Source organism: Helianthus annuus, chromosome 12 (genome assembly GCF_002127325.2).
Source record: "Helianthus annuus cultivar XRQ/B chromosome 12, HanXRQr2.0-SUNRISE, whole genome shotgun sequence".
Lineage (NCBI taxonomy): Eukaryota > Viridiplantae > Streptophyta > Magnoliopsida > Asterales > Asteraceae > Helianthus > Helianthus annuus.
The window spans coordinates 34,636,596-34,649,190 of NC_035444.2; positions in this window are offsets into that span (position 1 = coordinate 34,636,596).

Here is a 12,595-nt window from a genome sequence, read left to right on the forward strand (position 1 = left end):
CGTTCGGCCAGCTTCTCGATTCGGTTAACCTATCACTTAACACTTGGTTATTCCCGTTAGTTGTTGATGTTTTAGAGATATTTTGACTACGAGTTGAACCACAAAGCTGCAGTCCCTACTTAGTCTACTGACTCGAGCAGGAATCACCCAAACTCGGTCAGAGACGGTTTGGAACCCAAGTTTAACGTTTAACCCGGAATCGGTATATCTCTCGGTAGAACCCGAATCTTGAACCATGTGTTTGCTTAGATTGATTTGTAAATCGGTTCAAGTCTCGTTTTCACCTTTTTGAGTGTAAAAGAGTTGAAAGATAGATGAAAACTCATCTTCCAATCCTTTTCCACCGTGAAATGTTAAGATCTTTGGAAGATTTTAGGTTATCTATGTGGAAATCGGTTAGATCTAGCTTATTCATGGTTGAATGAAGTCAAGAACATGAAGTTCTTGATGAACACCAAGAACACCATGATGACATCACTCAAGAACACCTAGATCTTGATGATTTCATGGTTGAAATTCAGATTTTGAAAGATAGAAAGATGGAGAATCGATTAATGAACAAAAACGTACAAGGATTAGAGTGAAATACTTACCGGTTTGAGAGAAATCTGAGATTTAGTGAGAAGAAGAGGCTGGTCGGTCAGAGCTTTTCCAAAAGTGGAAAGTTTGACAAAGACAGCCCTATTTATAGGCTTCCAAAAGAGGAAAGGGTCAGCTGATCGAACAGCATCCTTGATCGAACAGCTGCCCAATCGAACAGCCTGTTCGATCGGCTAGCCTGTTCGATCAGGTTGCCCTGTTCGATCGGCTAGCCTGTTCGATCAGGTTGCCCTGTTCGATCGGCTTGCCTGATTTTTGAGTGTTTCGCGACGATTTTTGATATTTCGAGTTCGATGAACGATGATTTGAGGATGTTAGAATTTTCTAATCAAATTACTTTTAGTCCTAACTACTATATCTAACATACAAGCATCCTTACACCACAATTTAGATTCGATTTCGATTGAGTTTGATTCACCTTTGAGTCTTGATTGATTTGATCGATTCACCACACACTTTAACATAAAAGTAAACATGCACAAGTAACACATAAGGCACACACACACGTATAAAAAGTACTAAAATCCCCACACTTGAGTTCGATGATTGATTTGATTAGCTTGATTATTGATTGACTAGCTTTATTGCATTGTTACTTCCTACCATTTACAGTCGGTCGTTGATTCACAGTTCGATTATCGGTCGATTAGTTTGATTGTACAACACTTACTCCAAATAATATGAAAATCAAAATGAAACTAAAATGAAATTAATCTTTATTAATCTTTAATTCCAATAACAGTCAACACTTGACTTTGACTTTGACTATTGGAAAACACGGGGTGTTACAGTCTCCCCTCCTTTAGGGAATTTCGTCCCGAAATTAGGCCGAGAACCGTACATCGCCGTGTGATTTTACCTATTTGACGCTTCAGATCTATCTGAACAACTGCGGGTACTTGGCCTTCATGTCACTTTCGAGTTCCCAAGTGAACTCCGCGCCTCGTTTGCCTTCCCATCGTACTTTTACAATAGGAATGCGAGAGCGTCTGAGTTGCTTGGTCTGTCGGTCCATGATCTCGACAGGCTTTTCCACGAAGTGTAGAGTCTCATTGACCTGAAGATCATCGAGTGGTATTATTGCGTCGTGGTCGGCTACGCATTTTCGAAGGTTTGAAATATGGAAAGTCGAGTGGACATTGCTGAGTTCCTCCGGTAATTCGAGTTTGTAGGCAACTTTACCGATCCTTTCCAGAATCTTAAAAGGTCCAACAAATCGAGGCGCAAGTTTCCCTCTTTTGCCGAATCGGACTACTCCCTTCCAAGGTGATACCTTTAGGAGCACGTAGTCGCCAACTGCAAATTCGCGGGGCCTGCGTCGTTTATCGGCGTACATCTTTTGTCTGTCCCGGGCCTTTACCAAATTTTCCCTTATCTGGTGGATCTTGTCAGTCGTTTCTTGCAGAATCTCGGGTCCAGTCAACTGTGAATGACCGACCTCGTGCCATACAATAGGCGAGCGACATCTCCTACCATACAAGGCTTCGAAAGGTGCCATTTCGATGCTGGAGTGATAGCTATTATTGTACGAAAATTCGACTAACGGTAGGTGTTTGCTCCAACTACCACCAAAGTCGATAACACACGCACGGAGCATATCTTCAATAGTACGAATCGTTCTTTCAGTCTGCCCGTCGGTTTGCGGGTGGAATGCGGTACTCAAATTCAGCGTCGTACCTAGAGCTGCTTGAAAAGTTTCCCACAATCTCGATGTAAACCGAGCGTCGCGATCCGAAATGATGTCTCGAGGCGTACCATGATTCTTAACGATCTCGTCAGTGTAGATTTGGGCTAGTTTGGCCACCTTATAGTCTTCTCGTATTGGCAGAAAGTGGGCTGATTTGGTTAGACGGTCGATTATAACCCAAATACTGTCGTGACCTGATGGCGTGGTCGGAAGCTTAGTTATGAAATCCATAGCTATGCTTTCCCACTTCCATACGGGTATCGGCGGTTGTTCGAGTAAGCCTGAAGGTCTTTGGTGTTCAGCCTTGACTCTTGCACAAGTTAAACAGCTACCAACATATAGAGCAATATCCCTCTTCATCCCAGGCCACCAGTACTTGTAGCGAAGGTCCTGGTACATTTTGTCCGCACCGGGATGAATGGAATATCGGGATTTGTGGGCTTCGTTCATGATAATCTTTCGCAAATCTGTCCTCCTCGGAACCCAGATTCGGTCCAGATAATAGAATATCCCGTTGGCTTTGCTCACGAGCTGAGTTCCATCGTGATAGATTCGTTCTTTCTTCAACGTACGCTCGTTAAAACAAGCGTGTTGTGCTTCGCGAATGAGAGCTTCGAGGTTATACTGGGCCTGGATGTTTCGAACACCTATCACGTAATTCTTTCTACTGAGGGCGTCTGCAACTACATTCGCCTTGCCTGGGTGATAACGGATCTCACAGTCGTAATCGTTGAGAAGTTCTACCCATCGGCGTTGACGCATATTGAGTTCTCTCTGGTTAAAGATATGTTGTAGGCTCTTGTGATCGGTGAAGATCGTACACTTTGTACCATACAGGTAGTGTCGCCAAATCTTTAAGGCAAAGACAACTGCGCCTAGCTCGAGGTCATGGGTTGTATAGTTCTTCTCGTGGATTTTGAGCTGTCGAGATGCGTAAGCTATAACCTTGTCTCGTTGCATGAGAACACAGCCAAGTCCAAGGTTTGAAGCATCACAATAGACAACGAAGTCATCGCTTCCGTCCGGCAGTGTAAGAACTGGTGCATGGCACAGCATGTGTTTGAGGGTTTGGAAAGCAGTCTCCTGCGCGGTTCCCCACACAAAAGGCTTGTCTTTATGAGTAAGAGAGGTAAGTGGTACAACAATCTTTGAGAATCCTTCGATGAATCGCCGGTAGTAACCAGCTAATCCGAGAAAAGAGCGAACTTCTGACGGATTCTTTGGCGTAACCCATCCCTTGACTGCCTCAATCTTTGCAGGATCAACGTGTATACCCCGACTATTCACAATGTGACCCAGAAATTGAACCTCCTCCAACCAGAACTCACACTTGGAGAATTTGGCGTAGAGTTGGTTTCCCTGAAGCAACTCGAGAACCAATCGCAAATGCTGCGCATGTTCGGCCCTCGATCTGGAATAGATCAGGACATCGTCGATGAATACAATGACGAAACGGTCTAAGAACGGTTTACACACGCGATTCATCAGATCCATGAAGACCGCGGGTGCGTTGGTCAGACCAAAAGGCATGACAACAAATTCGTAGTGGCCGTATCGGGTTCGAAAAGCGGTTTTGGGTATGTCTTCCTCTTGAATCCGCAACTGATGGTAGCCTGAACGTAGATCAATCTTGGAGAAACACTGAGCACCTTGTAGTTGGTCAAACAGATCATCGATTCTTGGTAAGGTGTATCGGTTTTTGATGGTCAGCTTGTTCAATTCCCGGTAATCGATGCACATTCGGAACGACCTGTCCTTCTTTTTGACGAAAAGGACTGGCGCGCCCCATGGAGAAGTGCTCGGGCGAATGAAGCCTTTTTCAAGTAACTCTTGGAGTTGGTTTGAGAGTTCTCGCATCTCAGATGGAGCGAGTCGATACGGAGCTTTGGCCACTGGGTTGGCTCCTGGAATAAGGTCGATTCGAAAGTCGATATCACGACTTGGAGGTAATCCCGGAAGATCATCAGGGAACACCTGAGGAAATTCTCGGACAACCGGAACATCTTTGACTTCAACTTTCCTTTTCTTGTCCGTCTCTGCTACAACAATGTTGGCCAAGAAGGCTCGATATTCCTTGCGGAGATATTTGCGAGCTTGAAGACAGGACATGAGCTTGAGATCTTTCGCAGTAGTTTCACCATAAACACATAGAGTATCACCACTAGCTAGCACAAAACGAATCATCTTATCGGCACACACAACTTCAGCATGGTTTTCACGAAGAAAGTCCATGCCTACTATGACATCGAAACTTCCGAGTTGCATTGGGATGAGATTAATCGGGAATATATGATTGTTGAGCTTGAGAGTACAATCACGGAGCACAGAATTGACAGCAATGGTTCTTCCGGTAGCGACTTCTACTTCGAAAGGTGTCGAAAGATAAGAGCGCTTACGTCTAAGAAGCTTCTCAAATTCAAATGACACAAAGCAGTTATCGGCTCCAGTATCAAACAAACATGATGCATATATACCATTCACAAGGAACGTACCATTGACCACGTTGTTATCAGCTTGAGCCTGGCGTGCATTGATGTTGAAAGTTCTGGCGTGAGCGGCTTGTTGTTGAGGCTGTTGTTGTTGTTGCTGGGGTTGTTGAGCTTCTTGTGTCACCACCCTGTTCGGGCACCGGTTCGCGAAGTGGTTAGGGTCACCACATGCAAAGCAGGTCCGAACATTGTTTGCCGGGGCCTGTGCAACTTGAGGAGCTTGAGGAGCAGGTAGCAGGGCTTGGTTAACAGCAGCCTGGGCTTGCGTCTGACGAGGACCATAGCGGCAATTCGCAGTGAAATGCCCGTAAACGTTGCAGTGGACACAGAAACGGCAAGCCACACCCACCGGGTGATGATAAGAACATGTAGCACAGAGTGGGTGGGGGCCGGTGTACGCACGCTTCGCTGGCGGCGCATTGATCACTGGCGCAGTGCGCTGTGGTTGTTGCTGTTGTGGCGGTACTGACTGAAGAGGAGCAGCATTGGTTGCGGCGGCACAACCCTTGTTCTTCTTTCTTCTTCTCGAGGACTTGGAGGCTTGAGCAGTAGGGTTGTCGGTTGATGCGGCGGTGACTTGATGCAGGGGCTTGACTTGCTTATCCCAGAAACCAGCCTTCACCCGCTTGTCATTAATCTCAGCGGCGAGCAGGTAGGTCTCCTCAATCGTTGCGGGCTTTGAAGCTAGGACAAAATCCGCTACACAGTCAGGAAGAGCGCGGATGTATTTCTTGATGGTCATGTCGGGAGTCTTGACCTGGTCTGGACAGATGATGCTTAACTGCTTGAAGCGAGCAGTGAGACCGGCGTTGTCACCCTTGTCTTGTTTAATACCCCAGAATTCATCCTCCAACTTCTGACGCTCATGGGAGGGACAGTATTCTTCGATCATGATTTCCTTCAGCTTCTTCCATGACAGAGCATAGGCTGCGTCGTTTCCGCGCTTGTTTCTTTCAGCAGTCCACCAGTCCAAAGCACGGGACTGGAAGACGCCAGTAGCATTGAGAGTCCGGAGATTATCTGGGCATCCACTTTGACGAAAGGTGACTTTTATCGAGTCAAACCAGTGAAACATAGTCGTTGGACCATCCTCACCGGTGAACTCTTTTGGCCCACATGCCTTAAATTGCTTGAAGCTAAAAGCAGTCTTGCTGGATTCTTTCGGAGCATCAGCTTGTGACATCTCAGATGATTTGCTGGCGTTCTCATAAACCTCACTCACGGCCTTCGCCACGGTCTTAGAGATGATAGCAGCCAGACGTCGATCTCTTTTCTCCTGGCGGGTAAGACGCGAGCGTGATCTAGGTTGTCCAGATGACGACATGGTCTGCAATAGACATCGTCACAGGCTCAACACAACGAATTCGAGTCTCACACGTTCTTAGATTTCTAAAGCTTAGAATCACGTCGCATCTCTCGTCACGTAACACATATAATCACATAAGCACATAATCATAGAGGCACATAAGCACAGAAGCAATTGGAGCACATAAGCAATTAAGCAAATAGAGCACTTAATTTCCTAAACACGTACGCAATTTTATCACAGAGGTAGTCAGAAAGCAGAAACCTATAACCACAAGTCGAGTATCGTTCGTTTTGCGTATCGGATAGCATCACATTGTATCGTCTAACTTAGTCGTATAGCGTAGCATAGCATTCTGGTTTCGTTTAGATCACATCAACAGGGATTCGAATCGAGATAGGATAGCAACAAAGGTCACGCAGATTGATAAACAATGGAGTAACCAACAAATCTTAAAAACACATAAACAGGTAAATCATATAAAATCAACAAAGCAACACTCAAAATCGGAAAATGGATTGTCTGCGGCTACTAGACTTTGACTAACCACGGCAATTTAACTATTCACAGTTGACTTGTCGTCACTTTCGACTCTAGGGGACATGTTTCCGCCTCGATTCTTGGGCATTACGCATGCGCTTTTTAGGTCGTACTCGTGAGTTCAGGTCATTGGAGTCCGTCAATTGCCTTGGCGAGGTAAAGTAAGGTCGGAATAACTGCCAAGGTTAGGGTTTCACCCCTAGCTCAGCAATTTTCTTCCTTGTTTAAGAAATTTTAGAGGAAAATTTTCATCAAATTACGGGTTTCAGCCCCGATTTGGTATAATTCTCCCCCGTTTGTTGATAGAAATTCACACAAAATAATTGGCAAAATTTGTAATTTAGGCAGGAATTTGCGGGTTTCACTCCTAATCCCGTCCAAATTACGAAATTTGGCTCGGAGTTCGGATGTATTGATAGAATAGAAGGAAACAACATAAAATAAGCACATAAACTTGGTCTCTTGGTTCCTAACTATAGTCTAGGTCTCTAAGACAGCGATCCGGACTAGATCGTGTCTAACCTAATTCCCTATAGTTATGGCTCTGATACCAATCTGTCACACCCCGACCGATGGCGGAATCATCGGGGCGCGGCACTGAGCGAAACAGATTGTTCAGAAGTTTCCACAACAACTATCATACAATTCAGTTATATAACACGTCCCATACCGTGTCCCAAATAATAACAAGTTATCATAGAAATCAACTAAACAATATGGGAACTGTTCCGACAACTCAAATTCTAAATTATTACAGACCAAAAGTAAATATTGTTTTAAGACTTCTAGACGACTAACTATAGATCTTACTGACTACAGGTGCCAGTACAAGATCTACAGATAATTATGGCCCTGGAGCAGGTATATGGACACTGTCCTAAGGTCACTGGCTCCTAGAAGCTTATTATTGCCTCGCTTCCCTAGCACGCTAGTAGCTTAAACACCTGTCACATACGTTAAAATAAAAGTCAATACATATAATGTAAAGGTGAGTACACAAGTTTGATATAGCATATAGAGTTCGAATAGTTTACGCATAACCAAGCACGTACACAAGGGCAAACGATGCATGTAAATTATCAACATGGGACCATCAATACCAATGACTTCGGGTTGACTGTCCGAGACAGTTCGCGATACATGATTACCACCGTAATCCATGCAAGTAATTGTCCTTAGCAACCCCCGTGTGAACGGGTGCTGAGTCCAAACTATAGTACTACGTTGCTAAAGCAGGTAGATAGCACTCCACGTGTAAACATAATAAACAGTAATCATTTAGACAAGTAATACATGCAAATAGGTTAGCGTTCAAATAGTTTGTGTTGTTTGTGAATTTGATAGATTACGTATGTAACACCCAAAAGTGCTGAAAGCAAAAAGGGATCGAGTATACTCACAGTGGTTGATTGTGGATTGAAGGGAGCACTGGGAATAGGTTAGCCTGAATAGTTCGATAACACAACGATGAGTAACGCGGAAAAGTAAACAATGTACTTGGATCGAGTAGGCCATTCGATCGGACAGCAGTTCGATCGAGTGGGCTGTTCGATTGGTTTGAAAGTCCGTTCGAACATCCATTCGATCGGCTGGCTGGCTCGATCGGCTGGTTCCTTCAAGTGGATTGTTTCTTCCTTTGATGTGAAGGATGTGTTTGTGTATGATGGTTTGTACTACCTTTCAGGTTGGCCGATCGAACAGCTGTTCGATCGGTTAGCCCAACCGATCGGCTAGCACTTCATTGTTTTCAAATATGTCACTCGATCGGTTGGTATGTTCGATCGGGTGACATTCCAATGTTTCGAAAAGTCTAAGTGTTTTGAAGTATAGTATCTCATGATTCGAGCAGTAATGATTACAATCGAGTGGCGTAGTCGATCGAACAGTACCTCGTCAATACTACACTTTTGTGAGTTGGTGGGTCTAAGTGCTAGTCGATCGGTTAGCCTAGCCGATCGGCTGGCATAGTCGTTCGGTTGGGCTGTTCGATCGAACAGCCTAGCCGTTCGGCCAGCTTCTCGATTCGGTTAACCTATCACTTAACACTTGGTTATTCCCGTTAGTTGTTGATGTTTTAGAGATATTTTGACTACGAGTTGAACCACAAAGCTGCAGTCCCTACTTAGTCTACTGACTCGAGCAGGAATCACCCAAACTCGGTCAGAGACGGTTTGGAACCCAAGTTTAACGTTTAACCCGGAATCGGTATATCTCTCGGTAGAACCCGAATCTTGAACCATGTGTTTGCTTAGATTGATTTGTAAATCGGTTCAAGTCTCGTTTTCACCTTTTTGAGTGTAAAAGAGTTGAAAGATAGATGAAAACTCATCTTCCAATCCTTTTCCACCGTGAAATGTTAAGATCTTTGGAAGATTTTAGGTTATCTATGTGGAAATCGGTTAGATCTAGCTTATTCATGGTTGAATGAAGTCAAGAACATGAAGTTCTTGATGAACACCAAGAACACCATGATGACATCACTCAAGAACACCTAGATCTTGATGATTTCATGGTTGAAATTCAGATTTTGAAAGATAGAAAGATGGAGAATCGATTAATGAACAAAAACGTACAAGGATTAGAGTGAAATACTTACCGGTTTGAGAGAAATCTGAGATTTAGTGAGAAGAAGAGGCTGGTCGGTCAGAGCTTTTCCAAAAGTGGAAAGTTTGACAAAGACAGCCCTATTTATAGGCTTCCAAAAGAGGAAAGGGTCAGCTGATCGAACAGCATCCTTGATCGAACAGCTGCCCAATCGAACAGCCTGTTCGATCGGCTAGCCTGTTCGATCAGGTTGCCCTGTTCGATCGGCTAGCCTGTTCGATCAGGTTGCCCTGTTCGATCGGCTTGCCTGATTTTTGAGTGTTTCGCGACGATTTTTGATATTTCGAGTTCGATGAACGATGATTTGAGGATGTTAGAATTTTCTAATCAAATTACTTTTAGTCCTAACTACTATATCTAACATACAAGCATCCTTACACCACAATTTAGATTCGATTTCGATTGAGTTTGATTCACCTTTGAGTCTTGATTGATTTGATCGATTCACCACACACTTTAACATAAAAGTAAACATGCACAAGTAACACATAAGGCACACACACACGTATAAAAAGTACTAAAATCCCCACACTTGAGTTCGATGATTGATTTGATTAGCTTGATTATTGATTGACTAGCTTTATTGCATTGTTACTTCCTACCATTTACAGTCGGTCGTTGATTCACAGTTCGATTATCGGTCGATTAGTTTGATTGTACAACACTTACTCCAAATAATATGAAAATCAAAATGAAACTAAAATGAAATTAATCTTTATTAATCTTTAATTCCAATAACAGTCAACACTTGACTTTGACTTTGACTATTGGAAAACACGGGGTGTTACATAAGGACCGGGAATGTATCGTCGTGGCAAGTTCTAGATTTGTAAGGACCGAGCGGCTATTCACACAAGAAACGAAAAATGAGCATTTAATCTAAATATGTGTATTTTTATGCTCAATAAAGGCTCAAAACTCACTTTTGTGGGAATGGGTTTTTAATGTGACCAAGCATATATAATCGAATTTTAAACTAGACTTGTTATACCGTTTCATAATTTTCTTATGTTGGTTCCTTTTTATCACGACGCTATCGGTTGTAAACTTGTAAAAATATAACCTTTTTAGAACTTGTTATTCCCAACTTAAACTAAGACAAGTAAATAAAAAAAATGAAAAAGTTTTTGAAAAAATTTGGGGTGTTTAGCGGTTCCAATAGAGTTTTGTGTAAGGCTTGTGTTTAGGATTTTGCAAAATTTCAAGGTTTTAGCATCCCCCCCCCCCACACTTAAATTACACATTGTCCTCAATGTGTCCAAAAATAATAGTTTTGGTTGATTAGAATGTATAAAAGTGTGTTAAAAAGCAAAGATTTATGTTACTGGCATCCTGGACACGGCCCCGTGTTCACCGGGCACGGCCCCGTGGTCAAGTGCCAGTAACAAAAATTTCAGACTTGAAACAGAAGCCTGGACACGGGGGCGTGTCCGCTGAACACGACCCGTGTCCAGTTACCTGAACTGGGTGATTTTCTGCAGGGGCTCAGCACGGGGCCGTGTTGGTTGGGCACGGCCCGTGTTGAGCCTTCTGTGATGGAGATTTTTGTCGGGTTGCTCTGTTCTTCGTGCATGGTTCCATTTTCCTCGTTTCCCTTTTTCATCCATTACCACCATGAGTGTGTTTTATTTTGCAAAAACTAAAAGATTAAAATAAACTAAACTAAGGATAGATCCGCGGAATGCCTCCGTGGTGCGCCACGTTTATAAGGGTCCTTGGCTAGACCCGATTCCTGGTTATATATCTTCTGAGTGGAGTGCCTTGCTTCCCAAGTTACACCGTCGGAGAGCGGCATCCAAGCTTGAATCAATAACCTTCATGTAATTGACTGGGTCGTCGTCCTCTATTTTCTTCCCAACTCCGAACTTCACCTCATCGTCCCCATACCTCAAAGTCAGTGTCCCATCATTCATGTCTACCACTGCTTGTGCTGTGGCAAGGAAGGGTCTCCCTAGGATGAGGGGGACCTCGGTGTCTTCCTCCATGTCGAGTATGACAAAGTCAACTGGATAAACGAATCTGCTTACCCTTACCAAGACATTCTCGATGACACCTTGTGGGAACTTGACTGATCGATCAGCGAGTTGTATGCTTATTTTTGTAGGGCTCGTGGTTCCCAAGCCAAGCCTTTTGAACATCGATGAGGGCATGAGGTTAATGCTAGCCCCTAAGTCGGCCAAGGCATTGCGAACGGGTGAGTCCCCTATTGAGCATGGAATCGTGAAACTTCCGGGATCGATCTTCTTTTGGGGTAGTTTATTGAGTACGAGGGCAGAGCATTCTTCGCCTAAATTAACTAATTGCAAATTTTCAATTTTCTTTTTATGTGTAAGGAAGTCTCTCATAAATTTAGAGTATTTGGGCATTTGGGTTAGGACTTCGATAAAAGGAATATTGACATGCAATTGTTTTAACAGACTTTCGAATTTTGCGAACTGCTCATTGGTCTTTTGACGAATTAACCTACCGGGGTACGGAACTCGAGGAGCCTTGGTAGGCTCTGGTGATGGGGGAGAGTTCTTTTCCTGCAGATGTGTTGGCATTGTTTCTTCCGTTGGTGGATGTACTTCTGCAGGTCCTACGGTGCGGTTTCGTAGTGTGATGAGGTGAACTTGCGCCTTTGGGTTTGTTTCGGTATTGCTAGGTAATGCGCCTTGCGATCTCTCAGAAAAATTTTGTGCTAGTTGATTTATTTGTTTTTCTATGTTTTGAATGCTAGCTTGTTGATTCCTAAAATTAGATTCTAATTGTAGAAATCTTTCCGAGTTTTTCTTATCAGTGTCAGAGACGAGGCGAGATATAGTATCTTCGAGCCTTTCTCGTCCACCTTGTTGTTGAGTGAAATTTTGTGACTCATTTCTTGATTGCTGAAAGTTTGTTCGTTGGGTTTGTTGGTTACTACTATTGCCGGTTTCTCTCCAACCAAGGTTTGGGTGATTTCGCCATCCTTGGTTGTAAGTTCCCGTTGGAGGACCCGACGGCCTAGGTCTATTATCAATGTAGCTTACCATTTCTTGTTGATCGTCCGTTTCTTTCATGCAACTCCAATTTTCATGTGACCCACCACACCCTTCACAAGCCATAACCGAGACTGTTTTTGTCATTTCTAATTTTTTTATTTTTGAAGAAAGGGCCTCGATTTGGGCTTGTAAAGAGGTGCTTTCGTCGACCTTATGGGTGCCCGGGGCAATAGACTTATTTCCCCGGGGAGTGTGCCATTGAAAATTGGTTTGAGCAATTTCCTCAATCTGATTATATATTTCGTTTGGGCGTCGATTACCTAAAAGTCCCCCGGAGCTAGAATCAAGTGTCTGCCTAGTGTGTAGCAACAATCCATTGTAGAAAGTGGATACTTGTTGCCATATTGCG